The 9,671-nt window shown below is 34.1% G+C and overlaps 1 long non-coding RNA gene across 1 annotated transcript; it reads left to right on the top strand.

Annotated features, from left to right (window-relative positions):
- Window positions 1-4,077: 4,077 nt before the first annotated feature.
- Window positions 4,078-6,471, top strand: LOC127096975 (uncharacterized). The gene is made up of 2 exons (XR_007792890.1): window positions 4,078-4,664; window positions 6,164-6,471. It is a non-coding gene; the product is annotated as an uncharacterized LOC127096975 (long non-coding RNA).
- Window positions 6,472-9,671: the final 3,200 nt, after the last annotated feature.

The following is a 9,671-nucleotide window of genomic DNA, read 5'->3' as shown; positions in this document are numbered from 1 at the left end:
GACAAAAATGGTCTTTTTGTTCCCACACATCGAGTTAATGTTGTTGTGGAAAATAAAGGTAGAGAAATTTGGTCCAAAGAAGAAAGAAAAAATGTACAATGAGATTTGAAAGTAAAACCATTATCACCACCGCTATCGACATTGATGACTTCTCGTACATTTCTCACTGTGAAACTTCAAAACAAGTGTGAGACACCCTTCAAGTTAGCCATGAAGGTACAATTAAGGTAAAATGGATAATAAATTAATTTATCCATGAGCATAAAATATTTAGAATGAACCTTGAGGAAAAGATTCAAGACGTGAATTTTTTTTAATTCACTTTATAAATCATATGAAAACTATGGTAAAGTTTTTTAAAATAAGGATTTGGTAATCAAAGCCTTATATTCTTAAACCACGATTGGTAATTTAAAGTCACTAGGATTTACAAATCTTAAGATCTTTCTTCTATAAATTTGACTAACTTATTTGGAAAATTGTAAGAACATGAAATGAAACTAAAAACGGTAGCTGAGAATGAAGAAGACATCAAAAAGAAGAATAGTTTTCATCTATAGGTTAAAAATGTCAAAGACTTGGAGTCAAAAGATGAAAATTGTCAAACTAAAAATGTTGAAGACATGGATCTCATGTTTCGAAAATTCAAGGAATTCCTAAGGCACGAAATAGACACTCTAAAGCACCTAAAAGTAAAGTAAATAAAGACCAACCTTCATTCAAACCTGATTCTAGTGTGGAAAGAAATGCTACGTCAAGTCAGAATGTCTACATAATCAAATGAAACTTAAAAGGTATAAAAGACCACAACAAGATTTAGATAGATCTTACATTGCTTGGGACGAAAATGATATGGACTCCTTCATGAATCTGAAAAGGATGAAGAGACTCACATATGTCCCATGACATACCACGGAAAAAATGAGGTAAATGATCTAACTTTTGAGTTTACTTATAATGAGTTATTTCACATTTGTAATGTAAAATTTAAAGATCACAATTAATTCCATTCTATTATTGACTAACAATTTTGGATATATTTAATTGATTATTAACATTATAATTGCATTTATATATCATATAAATGGTGCAGGAAATGAAAATTATTCTTGTGATGATAATTCTGAAATATGTTATACTTCTAGTTGACGTGCTTTATCAGTTTAGCAACAATTTGCATAATTTAAACAAAGAGAAAACATAACCAAAAATTATCATTACACGTTTTATATCAAAGAAACAGATTAAAACAAGTCAAAGATGAGATAAAATGAAGAATAAAGACCGAAGAAATATGTAAAAATAACTAAGTGTGAATAAATAATGACTTAGTGAAAATCTGATGGGAAATGGAGCAAAAACGTGCATCTACTGGAACAATAACACGTAACATCGCACGTATGATAATGATGTATTTTAAGCGTCGCGCACGATGAAGGTTTTCACGCGTGTGATATGTCTTTTTACAGGCCTATTCTGACGCGTTCTTGACTGTTTTGACAACTATAAAAAGGAGTTTTGGCATTTTTTAAGGGTTATGCGATTACGACTAAAAAGGACGATAAAAAGCACCAGAGGAGCAGTTTTGAGAGCATTTGATGCCAATTCTTCAAGTATTTTCATATGAAATATCCATCTTATTGCTTGGTATTTATTTGTATACTTGTGAGTAGCTAAACTTCTATGTGTTAGGTTTTGTATGATGAACTTATTTGGAACCTGTTGGGACACATGATTGATTTGTCAATGCATGAATAATTGAAGTTATGTTTCTATTTAATTACCTTTTATGCTTAAAGCTTTTTATGTAAGATACTCTTTTAATCTGGTTATGGGTGTATAAGGAATACTGACCATTAGTTTATGCATTGGAGCTAGGCAAACTATTGTGCTTACGCTGGTTGAATAGGGATAAAAGACCTTTAGTAGTGACATTTGAGTTAACGTACAATTGCATTGCCTAATTTCACTTATGCTGGTTGAATATGGATAGGAAACCTTGTCGCGCCGCGAAAAATACATGAGTGCATCCCATGCTAGAAGATACAACTGAGTAGCCATCGAACTTTATTTATTCCATAAGGAAAGTGAAAATACCGATAAAACCCAGAGGAAGAGAAATTGGTAAGGAAGTATGTTATACAAGGGGAAGGTATTAGAATTTCTCACATCCGTTGTACTCAACGGGAACCATTTTGATTGTTCTTTACTTGGATGGATATTACTATATAAAGGTTACTTGCAAAAGAGGAAAAAAAGTTTAATAATTAATGTGCTCGCCAAGGATTCGAACCCTCATGCCTATGTATTCTCATAGTGAAATGAGAAAATCATAGCTTTGTAGTTCATGGTAGAAAATACAGATGTATTGATTAATTTTAGGGAACAATTATAATCATATCCTATAAGTGTGTAGATGTTGGCTGATTTGATTCTAGTTCGAATGCTTCAAGCTTTTAGTCTGACTGCTAAGGAACAAATTATAAACGTTTTTTTCCGAAAAGAAAGTTATTGTTTTGAAAAGGTTTAAGTGATAAAATAAAAAATAAAGAGTTTATTAAATAAGAAAAGAAAAGAGAGAAAATTGCTTGAAGTGTAAAATAGTGTGGCGTTAACCAATAGACGGTAATTAGCCACAAAGAAAAAAGGGTGTGACATTAACCAATAAATGGTGTGGCCAAAGAAGAAATAAGAGTGTGGTTTGTGTAGTGAAATTAGTTTGGACCAATGGTTGTGTTGTTTTGAATCCATAAAGGAGTGTCTGAACCAAAGTGTATGGTGGTAACCAAATGATTGGTGTGGCCATTAGAAGAAAAGAGTATGGTGGTAACCAATAAGTGGTGTGGCCCTAAAAATTGAGAACAAGAATGGTGATAACCAATAAGTGGTGTGACCCTAAAAATTGAGAGCAAGATTGGTGATAACCAATAAGTGGTGTGGCCCTAGAAAAAGGTGTGGGGGTAACCAAATGATTGATGTGGCCATATAGAAAAAGATTGTGGCGGTAACCAATAGATGATGTGGCAAACATAAAAAGATATGGTGGTAACCAATAAACGATGTGGCCAACAGAAAAAGATTGTGGTGGTAACCAATAGATGGTATGGACAACGGATTGTGGTTTAAAGATGGGTGTTTAACCATGACATGATGAACCCAAAAAATGTATGAATGTCAAAGAGAATGTGTGTTTGGTCAAGAAAGGAAGTGTATGAATGTTGATAAAGATGGTGCAATGTTGAAGTGATATGATAAAGTGTTGAAGTGTTAATGTGAGGAAGTAGACTTGACAATCATTTGATTCGAATTGCACTAAAATCTATGAGTATAGGTGAATACTCTAAGCAATTGGGTCATTCGTCTCGTACCCAAAGATATTTAAAATGAGGATAAGAATTCTCACTCTTATCCCTTCTCTACTACTTAAGGCTCGTGGCGTGTAATCCTCATCATAACTGACAAGTTGTTGAAGAAGATTCTTTTTGTTATGCTTGAACATTGCTTTAGTCTTGTATGATGTCTTGAGCTTATGTTTTGACTTGAATCTAATGAAATGCAAACAATATCAGTCCTATAAAGTGATTAAGAGGCACTTGATTGGACAATGGGATTAGCCATAATGTGAAAAGATTAGTTGATCAAAGAAGAGTTTGATCATCTTAATCAACCTGGAGTAGGATCCAGTTATGAAAGCACATGGATTTTTAAGCCTAAAAATTTAAGGGAAACAAAATATTATCAAGCATCAAATTATAAAATTAAATTTAACCTAAAACCACATAAACATGTGTTTATTATTTTCTATAAAAAAACTAAATTGGAAATTAGCCTAAAAAGTAAGGATTAATCTCTAAACTAATAGTGCATTATTATTTTGTTACTTTCCAAAATATGGATAAAAAGTAAAAACCATTAAGACCTAAAGATCTAAGTGTTAATATTTTCTAAGTATTTTTTCATGTAACAGAAAATAAAATGGATTTAAAATAACAATAAAAAATTATTAAAAAAACAAATAAGAAAAACAAATAAAAAAGAGGCCATGGGTGTAGGCGCTGGAAGGTGGTGTATGTTGAGTGATCTGCTTGGACTTTAAAACCAAGCCTAAAGCCATGAAGCTAGGTCCAAAATGAGGGTTCAGAGTGAACTCAGGGGTGCAATGGAGTAAATTGGTTGGGCCTGAAGTCCAAGGACGGTCAACCACGGAGAAGAGGGGAGTTTCAGAGTTTGAACTCATTCATTTCTTTCCATCGTATCTTTTTGCTCAAACTCACCTTGCCGTAAAAGCAAACCTCGTCACGCCAGAAATCGCCTCCGACGGAGGTGGAGGTCAAAACAAGCCCAACCATACACCAAAAGAATCCTCTCCGTCCCATCTACCTCAATCCTCCACTGATTTTTCCCAAATCAATCATTATTTCTCAAACCGAGGTTAAACATGTATGAACCCTAAAACTGAAATTGTAAATTAAACGCTCTCAAGGAGGAATGAAAGCCTAATTCCTTGGGGCTTTGATTCCTCAAGGATCAAGCTACATGCTGGTATTAAATTAAGGCGAAATGGTGAAGAAAAGCCTACCTACTGGACGATGACGTGTCTCGGAGTTTGCTGAAAGGATATGAAGATGATGAAGACACAAGAGTTACAGAGGCTCTTCAATGAGGTTAGTTGCTTAAATCCTCAATTATCTCAGCGTGACTTCCTTATTCTTCTTCTTCGTGCCCTAGTCTGTAGGAATCATGTCGTGTTGTTTTTGATGTTGATGCTTTTGTGTGTGAATGTGAGGATTGCATAAGTTTAAAGAGATTGAGAGGAATGAAATAAGAGTGAGTAATATGGAGTGAAAAAATCCAGAGATTGAGAAACTCTAAACTTTTTGTGAGGTTTTTCTGAGAGAATGATGTGAGGTTGATGGGAATGATGATTGAAACTGAATGGGAAATGATTGAATAGTGATTGGTGAGTTTGTGAATTGTGATTGTCGATCCTCAAGAACCAAGGAGAATGATAGAATTAATAGAGATTGAAAGTTAACAAAGTTTAACTTTGTTAATCCTCTCAAGTGCAAATTCCGTTGCAAGTTAACTTCTGTTAGGAATCTCTGTTAAAAATCAGTTATAGAGTTAGTTAGTGAATGTTAGCTTGGATTCTGTTATGATGTTAGTTGTTAGTTCGCTTCAGGGAAATTAATTGAACTATTGAAATTCTGACTCTGCTATGTGTTGAGGTTAGTTATTGATGGATTCAGTTAGTACTTGGTTTGTTAGTTGTAGCTATTTTTGTTATGCTATGTTAAACTAGAGTGTTATGTTACTGAGTTGAATGTCTTGGGAACTAATTTGTATGTTCGAAATCCTATTTAGATATTATTAGTTTGTGGTGTTGATGAATGAATTATTTATGGATCTTTTGGTTAATTGTTTATGAAATTGGTGCTCACAGATTATTGGTTATTGCATTGAGCTAACCATATTAAATTTAACTTTGAAAGGATTGTTAGGGTTTAGGAAACTGAACCTGAATGTTTGTTATAAATGGAAAAAATGCTAAATGTTGAAGAATGTTAGGATATTGTAATGGACGCTAGCTATATGGTTCAAATGGTTTATTAAAAAGTGGTTTGGGACAGTTCAAAATGGTTAGAAAGCTAGGTGGAAAAAATGAACTTCCTTAAAAGAGAAATTAGAATGTTGTAATATAAAGTTAGTGTAATCCTGTTAATGTCATTTGATGGTTGAATTCGATTTCTGTTAGTTTCAAATGAGGATTGTTAGTGTGAACTCATTTTGAATATGGATGGTTAGAAGTTAGTTTGAATTGTTGATATGTTCATGGAATTTGTTAGTTGTGGATGTTTTGGTGGAATGTCATGTGCTAGCTATTAGTGAATATCTCATTATGTCATGCTTGCTAAATTATTAATGCTTTGAATTAGAATGGACTGCTGCTGTAAATTAGATCATGTATGCATTCAAGCCTTGGTTAAAATGTAATGGTGTTGTTAATTTGAATATGTATATGATATGCTTGATTAGTTGAAAATTGCTTGAATTAGAAATGATATGAAATTAATGGAATGTGATAGCCTCCATGGAATTTTTTGATTTGGTATTTGATTAAAACTTGGTGAATGCTAATGGTGCTTTGATTTTGTTCTTACAGGCAAGAGTGGGCATGGATTGAAGGTTTAATCAAGGCTTAAACCTTTTATGAAAAGAAACAAGAACCATGAAGAACAATGAAGAACTCGGCTATGGATGACTTGAGGAGAAAGTTGTAACTAGAATTAAGGCTAGTAGAGTTGACTTTGGTCAACTGATTGACCAAAAAGTCAACATTTGACCAAAGTTAACTTTAGGTCCAAGTTGCATTATTTATTTTGTGTGTAGGTTTAAAATTTGTGGAATGATGTAATGATTTGTAAATGGATGCTAGATGCCTTTGTAATGAAAAATGATCTTGTGTAATTTTGACATTTAATGAATTCTTCCTCCAAATTGTGACCTCTAAATTAAACTCGTGCAAACAACTTGAGTCTTTCCCTTTGAATCAACTTTGAATATGAACTAGCAAGGTCTTTCTTGAATGAAATTTGAGTAACAATGCTTTGGAAAAAATAATTAATCAAACAAATAACCATGTAAGATTTCATAGTCAATAGATAATCAAACCTAAAGTTGACCTCTGCTTGACCAAAATCACACTTGATAATTGATTGCAAAGATAAATAGCATGAGGCCATCCATAGTGATCAAGTGTCTTCCTTCAATGAATTAGGGTTCTATAATCAATCCCAAGATCAAGATGCAAACCACACAATCCGCAAGTGTCAAGAATCAACCATTAGGGTTTCATAAGAATTGGTTCACAAAGAATGAGACAAACACTATTGTTATAGCATAAGCTTGACCCACTAGTTGTATCATAAATAATCAAGACATTTTTGAATCAATGATGTTTATTTAAGGATGCAGTTGAAAATGAATATGTTATGATGGATGATTAGGGCACGTGGATATGCAGATGAAATGAGAAATAAGCCAGACAAAATTGAAAAAGGTATGGCAAATTTTGGGGTATGACAACTGCCCCTATTTAATCATTTTGGACCTGAATGTACGAATTATGACAACATTTTGGGCATTCAAAATAGAAGAGGATTAAATAGAAGAATATCCAAAAATTTACCTGTTGTGAATATACTGGATGTAAGAAAAGTAAGTGTATAGATTGGTTCATTGGGGATATGGACTAGCAGACAACTTGTAGGTTGACCTGATGGGGATTGACTGTAATGTTCTATTGGGGAAATAACTCGACACGTACAAGCGTTGGAAAAGTGGTTAACACAGACGAGTGTCGGAAGTTAATACATACGAGTATTGAAAATGTAAGATTAGCATGAGTGAATATTGGGAATCAATACAGACAAGTATTAAGAAGGTAATGTCAACAGAGACGAGTGTTGGACGAGTTTTGAAAAAGGAGTGTCAACATGGACGAGTGTTGAGAATCAATACAGACTTGTATTGAAAAAGAAGGTGTCAACACAAACGATTGTTGAGAATCAATACATACGAGTATTGAAGAAGAAGGTGTCAAAACAGACGCGTGTTGAAAATCAATACAAACAGGTATTGAAAAAGAAAGTGTTAACACAGACGAGTATTGAGAATCAATACAGACGAGTATCAAAAAAAGGCAATACTAACACAAACGAGTGTTGGAAAATATGTTAGCAGGGACAAGTGTTTCGAAGGAAGAACAAGGTCTTTTGTACAAGGTACTGAGTCTGGCTTATGCTTCGTATGCATGTTAGAATTTTTATAGCATAATGCTCCATCTTGATGGATATGCTATGCGTTTTTAGAGATGCAATGATATGTAATGATGATGATTACTATATGCATGATGCAAGTATAGTTGAGATTTATGGGATGCCAATAAAGTTGGACTTTAGAGATGTCAAACAAGTTAGGCTTTAGAGAGATGCCAAGTATAATTGGGATTTAAGCAGGTGCCAATAAAAATTGGGCTTTGACTGTGCCAATAAGAATTGGGCTTTGGATGTGCCAATAGAGACCAGGCTTTGGAAGTGTCAAACGAAGTTGGGATTTGGCTTTTTTGTTTGTTTTGCAAGGCTCCATGATATGCTAGATGATTGATATGCATGAGTGAAGCGACATGATTAATGCATGGTGATGATTTATGCATGGTTTACCAAATTCTCATGTGGCAGGAGGTGGTAGATTTAAGGCTAGGATAAGGGTTATGAAAATGTGACTCTCATACACCTATTCCAGGCTTAATAATTATTGTCATACCTCTACGCTTGCCTCAAAACATGGAGAGAACTTATACCTTCGTCGCCTATCTCTGCCCAGTATGTTGGGTATTTGCATGCATTGCCCTAGTCACAAGTTGTGAAGCAGTCTTATCATCAAAAGATTTTGATATGACATGCCCTAGTGTCTTGGAACTGTATGCCCTTGATCAACCATCTTTCAGAGCGGTCAACTTCTTGTGCTCTTGAGGTGGCCTGCCTCAGTACGAGCCTTGAAGTGATTTTGCCCTTGGCTGGATGATCTTAGATAGATTTATCGAGTCTTGACGTGATTGTCATAGATTGATTGAATCTTGAAGCGGCTTGCCCTTTTTCTTAATGGAGTCATAATGCATTTTGCCCCGTAGTGCGATCATTCTTCTCATTGTGGAGACTTTCTTGATGTCAAGTGCTTATTCGCAAGTAAAAATGTTCATTTTAAAAACGATAATTTTAATGAGATGCTTATGTTAGTTCTGAAATCCAAGTATATTCACTGAGATTATGACATATAGTGAATGAATCACTAATTAGAATGTCATATCAATATCAACATAAACGATAAGCAAATATTTAGGAGCCAGTTATGACGCGATCTTACCGCAATATGCTTTTAAAATGAATCCTACTTTAATTAGGTCTTCTGAGGGTTGTAACGTGGCCCGATTCATAGTTTTAGAAAGAAAAGGATTTATGGATAAAAAATTATTTTAACCCACTCATTATCCTTGATGTTCTCCAGTCATACGTTCAGTTAATTTGACACAAGCGTTCACCTTTCAAAAAGGATTTTGAATAGTAAAAGTGATGATTAAGGAACAAATGAGTTTTTAAAGTGGAAGTCACCCACCTTTTGTTTGAGTTGTTTGTAGCCACACAAATTTTTTCTTGATGAGGATTTTTTGCTTTTGATCCTCTCTTTTTCATTTTTGTTTTCCCAAAGTTTTTCCTAGACTGATTTCTCGAGTTTGCAATCCATCAGGATGCCCTAATTTTTGCCTAAGTCACTTGTTTTCAAGTTTTTGACTTAGCGGACTTTTCTTTTGTTTTTTATTGCATTGCATTTATTTTTTCTTTTTTATTTATTGGGACAAATCATGTGAAATTTATTCGTTGAAAGGGTTGTGACTGCCTCACTCCTGTTGTTGGTGAGGGACAACCATTGTGGATTTGTAATTTTTGACCTCTTGTGAGGGATAAGATGTGGTTGATCCTCATATAAGATACTTCCTTTTTGAAATTTGAACGTGTGGTCAAACTAGCTGAAGACTACCTTGCCCCTGGTTAAAATTGAGGTTTGTTTTCATAAAGAAATAAGTTACTACTCCTAGGCTCAAAGGGGTTAAC

This window comes from Lathyrus oleraceus, chromosome 6 (genome assembly GCF_024323335.1).
Source record: "Lathyrus oleraceus cultivar Zhongwan6 chromosome 6, CAAS_Psat_ZW6_1.0, whole genome shotgun sequence".
Classification (NCBI taxonomy): domain Eukaryota; kingdom Viridiplantae; phylum Streptophyta; class Magnoliopsida; order Fabales; family Fabaceae; genus Lathyrus; species Lathyrus oleraceus.
Note: the sequence above shows the minus strand (reverse complement) of the source record. Positions and strands in the feature narration are given on the sequence as shown.